The following is a 6,251-nucleotide window of genomic DNA, read 5'->3' as shown; positions in this document are numbered from 1 at the left end:
ATATTTTGAGTTGGGGAGCTCGGATTTGGACAATTTTTACCATATGAATTGGGGTAAGTGTTCTATACTCGATTTTGGTTATATTTCATGAATCCATCTTCGTTTTTGGCATCTGATTGATTATTTTAAAGTGAAAGTTGGGGGTTTTGTCTAAAATTTCATAAATTGACTTATGGAGTTTTGAACACCGATTTGGAGTCGGATTTGAGTGAAACTAGTATGGTTGAACTCGTAATTGAATGGGTTGTCGGATTTTGTAAATTTTGTCGGGTTCCGAGGTGCGGGCCCGGGTTGGGCTTTTTGGCCGATTTTGAGCTTTTGATTAAAGATTCGACCTTTTCCGATTGAGATTGGTTCCTTTAGCATTGTTTGATGTATTTGATGTGTCTTTTGGTTAGTTTAGAGCCGTTCGGAGGTTGGAACGCGTGTGATGGCATTTTTGGAACATCGCTTGGCTTGCTCAGTAGTGGAATCTGCGTTTTCAAGATAAGTAACTCTTCTAAACTTACTGCTGAGGGTATGAAACCCCAAATTATGTGCTATGTGATTGCTGTTGAGGTGACACACATGCTAGGTGATGGGCGTGTGAGCTGCACCCTGTGAATTGTGACTTTGTTGTCTTCATGGCACCGTATAGTGTCCCTACTTTGTTGATATCTACGTTTTCACCATGTGATAAAGTAATTGAGCGATACATCATGCTAGATATCATATTTAGGCTTTATGGTGATATTGTTGGGACCCATAGTGGTCGTTTCTTGCTTTCATCTCATTGATTTTATTAATATTCCGTACTCAGTCATATTCATGCATTCATATCATATCTCAGTCTGAGTTGCTACTTATTGATACATCATATCATTGTTCCGGGTCAGTTTTCATGACATTGTGAGCCCGTGGGTCAGACTGGAGAGATTGATGACTGAGTGAGGCCGAGAGCCTGATTATGAGTGACAATTATAGGATTGGGTTGCACGCCGCAACGGTTATATTGATTTGTGCTAGCGCTTAGGCTGAAGGAGCCCCTCCGGAGTCTGTACACACCCCCAGTGAGCGCGGTTGATTATATTGAGGGATGGATCTTCTCTGGACTTGGAGATGGATCTTCTTCATGGGGCTGGATTGGCCTTTCCTCGGTAATGACGACTGATGGTCAGTGATGTATATATTTATACCGGGATGGATCTTCCCTGGGCCGCATGGACCATATACCGTATCGTGTGGTTGAGCATTTATGAGTGGAGAGTGTGAGTACATGGTTCATCACTGGGATACATGGCATTGACATGCATACATGACATACATGCATAGAGATGCATTCTTCCTCATTTTGTACGGTATCACGTCATTCATGATTTCTTTTTGCACACATTGATAAGTAGGCATAGAGGGGTATTTCACACTTGCTATCTGGAAAGAAAATGAAACATCTTATTTATCGTGGAAAGGATTTTTGGGAAAAATTACAGTTTTCAAACTATGTCGTATTTTTTTGAAGATTTCGGTAAAGGGTTGGGGTTTCACTGATATTCTTGAAAAGCAGAACTATTTCTCGGAAGACTGTGAAAAAACTGATCATTTTATCTCTGATTTACTTCCTTATTTATATGCTCTATGTTGTTATGAATTGTTATTGTCTACTGGTGTAGGACCCGACCATGTTCCAGCTCGTCACTGCTTTCAACCTAAGGTTAGGTTTGTTACTTATTGAGTACATGGGGACGGTTGTGCTCATACTACACTTCCTGCACATCGCGTGCAAATTTTGAATGCCGATGTTATTGTGCATGGCGGGAGCTAACATTGAAGGTGCACCTGCGATCCAGACTCAGCTGCCTCTTGTTCATGGTAGCCTTAGATTTATAAAACTCTATTTATGTTTTTTTCAAACAGAAGATGTATTTACTTCATATAAGCTTTGTAAACTCCATTCTTAGAAGCTCATGATTTGTACTACCAATCCTTGGGAATGTATAAGATTTAGATAATTTCTTTAATTAATTGTCCTGTTAAATATCATTGAAACTGGATAGATGTTAGTTGGCTTACCTAGCGGGTTAGGTTAGGTGCCATCACGACTAGTGGATTTTGGGTCGTGATAGATTGGTATCAATGCTCTAGGTTTATAAGTTCTACAAGTCATGAGCAAGTGTCTAGTAGAGTCTTGCAAATCAGTATGATAACGTCCATACCTCTCTTCATGAGGCTACAGGACATCTAGTATATACTTCCCATCTTTCTTTCATTATCGTGCGGCATCGATTCAGCTTGAAGCACAATCCTTTCAATTCCTTCCACGTATTCGTATGCGCGCATGAGCGCTTGGTATCAACTATGCATCGATGGCTTGTGATTCTATGGATGAGGTGTGAGATGTGATATCCGTGTGATGATGATGGGCCAGTTTGGAGGACTTGAGGCCGGGTTTTGACTGTAGCTTGAGCACAACGTTGTTGATTGTGTGAGCACGTGCTTTTGGACCTATATGTCTGGTAGTTTCCCTATTAGTTAAGTTGTGATTGGATGACTATGTGATAAGTATGATATGACCGCGAGATGTGTTCAGATAGATTGGATTTGACAAAAAGAGTTTGGTTTAGATGTAAATTGGGTACTTCTGTCTTGATGTGACGTATAGTCTTGAGTATGAGTGTATTAAAGGATCCTTCATGCTATTTAATGTGGAACAAATTAGATTCTCATGTCCTGTTGATGAGCTCAGAATTAGAAAGATCAAGTAATTGCGTAGTAGTTGTGGCTGTGAAAGGGTATAGAGAGGTGTCAGTTTGAGGCTAAGCGGGTGGGTTATCACCTGCGGGGTAATCTATGGATGTGTGATCCTTATGATGTTGTGTGGAGAGTTTCCTTCTACTAGTGGGTAATAGGTGTTATGATTTGAGTTTGGATTGGTTAAGAAAGTTGATCGGACTGTCACGAGGATGAATGCGAGATTTGAAAATTATTTGAGGTATTATATGGTTTGAGTTACATGAGCTTATGAAGGATTTAGCTAAATCCTATTGCAGTATTATGCCGGTACGGGGGTGGCTATTGTAAGTTATTAGATGCTTTATTCCTTGGCTTTGAGCCAAGTGGGGGAGTCTGCTATTGATAAGTTTATTGCACGGTTATGTGTTGTATTGGTTTCGATTTGAGGTATACTTGTGAATAAGTTATGTTCTGCAGAGTGAGATCGAGGATGACTTGAGTAAAGGAATTTCTGGATACGGGTTGTATTATGTTTTGTGGGTATATGGGAAATTGAATGATTGAGTTGTTATTCGTAAAGGATATAGTGTGCATGAAGTAGGGCTTCACTCGGTTGTTTGGGAGTGTGTATTACTTCCTTGGGTGTTGTTGTGCTAATGGGGCACAGGTTGTTTGGTCCGCTTGGCTGGTTAATTTAAGATCTGAGTAGAGTGGAAGACTCTCGAAAATGGTTCTAATGAATTCAAGATTTATATGTAGCAACTGGGAATTTTTAGGAGTTGTATATGGCTAGAAACTGAGATTTAAATTAGAAGGTGTCGAGACTTGCAATATTTCTATATCATATGGATTGTACATAGTATCAAGAAGGTAAACTGAACAGCTTTAAATTCACAGAAGGTCTCTTCAGAGTGGGTATCTCGGTTGTGGTACTTTTGGGGTTCTTAAGAGAGCACTCAACGGCTTATGAGCCTTAGGGCGGTGTGGTTTTATGCTAGCATCTTGTGTGGTTAGTTTTGGTTGAGAATTGTGGTATTATGGCGAGGAGAAGTATCAATTTGAAGGTAATTCAGAAGGAACTCGGATAATTAGGACAACTTGGTAACGGGTTGGATCAGCATGGTAATGGATGTGATAGATTCTTTTGGTTCTTATGATGTGGTGAGTCTCTACAGGTGTTTTGTGGCAATAATCTTCGATCTGGCGACCTGCGTGGCTTGGTTGAGTTAGAGAGATTTAGTTCTGATGGCCTGGTTATGTGAAAATGGGTTTCGAAGAGTTCTTGATAATTTTTATCACGTTTCGAGGTGGATATTTCCTACTGGTGTGGAACATGATGTGTATTAGGATTTTCTCCTGGATGAGATCTAATGGGGGGTTTCTGACTAATCGGGTAAGTATTCTGCTGGTGACTCAGAATTGGTTATGAGATTCTCGTGCTTTTCATATGATTGCATGATAGAGGTGGTGTGTTGCGTGGGATCAAAATTTGCATGAGCAAGGTCACGGTTCAGTTTTAAAGGGAAGCTCATGAATCCTTAAGCAGCATGGACGGTTTCAGAGGAGTAGATAAATGATATTACTATTAGATAAGGCTTGATGAGAGTGTAAATTTCAGAAGGGGCACTGTGTTTTGATTTATGGATACTTCATTGGTATTGCGGCACTCGCTTGGTTGATCGATTGCTATATTTAGATTTTTCTACGTGGCACGGAAGAATTATATAAGTATTCCTCGTGGGATGATCATGTATGAGAGATGTGTTAGACATTCGAGAGGTGTAGGGATCAAATAAGGTGATTCGTGTGCTCTATGAATTTGGAGAACGGGAGTTCTCAGAAATAGATTGTTTCGTGGTTGTGGACTGTGAAGATGTGGCCAAAGCTAGACAAATGATAGTTTGCTTTATGGTTCAGTCATTGTGGACTTTCGGAGTGTTATGTATCTATTTTTGGGTGACCAGAGTTGGTTTAGGGTCCATTGGTAGGCCCAATGAGGATGTGTGTTCTACACCGGGTCGGATTGGTTGGCTCCATACTGCTGTTGTTGAGGGATGTGCCATTCGATTATTGTTGAGCTTATTTTTGTTCTGAGATGATTTGTGAGTTACTCCTCTATACTACGAGGAGTTGTGATTCGTTAGTTATATACACACACGATGCGATTTTATTCGGGCTTTATAGCAGAATTTGAGCGAGATGGGTATTTGGGTGTTGAATGGTTGATTGCGCATTGATTATGTTTATTCCGGACTATGGTATTGAATTATTTGCTTAAGTGGTTATGGTCGTGCACTTTTGGTACTAGACGTCAAATTGCGCATGGTTGTTGATTTTGAGCATTGTGACTTGAGGTATTTTATGTGGACCAGTGTTTGGATAGGGTTGCGCATTGCAACAAAGTTATGTTGGGATATGATCCTTTGTGTTAGATTTGTGTGTTTTGGTTCTACGGTGTATGATGGGTTCTTAGCATTGTGTTGTGGTGGTACTTGTTGAGCTTTCTGGACGGTTGTCTCATTGGAGTCATTTTCTAAGTTTGAATACGTTTGAATTGTTGCGTATTGGTGCAAAGATTGCACGGTTTATGGCTCCGGGTAATATTGGTGAGGCATGTCAGTAGAGTAGCTTGCATTTGATAATATGAGGTTGTCGGACCTAGAATGGGTGCTATCGGATTTGATTGCGGTATATTTGTAAGGATAGTGTCGCTGATCGGCTTGGAAATTGGCCATATTTCTTGTTTAAGGAGGGGGAGCTCCATGACTTGTTGATCTGATGAATGGTTATGAGTTTTTGCGTGTTTCTTTCATCATCTGCATTACACAAAGGCTTAAGAACGAGGTTTTGGTTGACATGAGGTTTATTACCGGTATTGGGTTATTTTGAGTAGCTACTGTGATAAGATATTTTGCTACGAGTATGCGAGTCGTGTGGTATGTCGGGTGATTACATCTTGGGTTGTGGTTATGGCTTGATACAGCTTGTTCAGACTTATACAGTGTGTAGATGCAAAGTTCGGGTCTTGTAGTAAATTCCAGATGTTAGAAATTGGATTTTGTGGTTTACGGACTAAGGTTGAAGTAATGATCTTAGGTTATGTTGTGTTGTCAGGCCTATATGGTATAGGGTGACACGGGATCACCCCCGGGTATGTGCATGGTAAGGTTACACAGCGGTTTGACGGCTTAGGAACAACTCTTGGCACGTTCGAGGACGAACGTATGTTTAAGTGGGGGAGAATGTAACGATCCAACCGGTCATTTTGAGCATTTGAACTTCGCTCGGTACTTTAGGGGCACGAATATCTCCGTATGATGTATTAGGACTTGTGTGCAAAATTTGAGTTCATTCTGAGTTGATTTGATATGTTTCGGCGCGAGTTTTTGAAGTCAAAAGTTCGAAAGTTCATTTAGTTTGATTTGAAGTTTGTTTCGTTGTTTCGAAGTTGTTATACGGGGTGTCGAGGGGCTTGGGTGAGTTTCGGATAGGTTTGGGCTATGTTGCGCTCGTTTTTCTTATGTTTCGACGTCGTTTCTTCA

Source organism: Nicotiana attenuata, unplaced genomic scaffold, assembly GCF_001879085.1.
Source record: "Nicotiana attenuata strain UT unplaced genomic scaffold, NIATTr2, whole genome shotgun sequence".
In the NCBI taxonomy this organism is placed as follows: domain Eukaryota; kingdom Viridiplantae; phylum Streptophyta; class Magnoliopsida; order Solanales; family Solanaceae; genus Nicotiana; species Nicotiana attenuata.
This window is presented reverse-complemented; position numbering follows the sequence as displayed.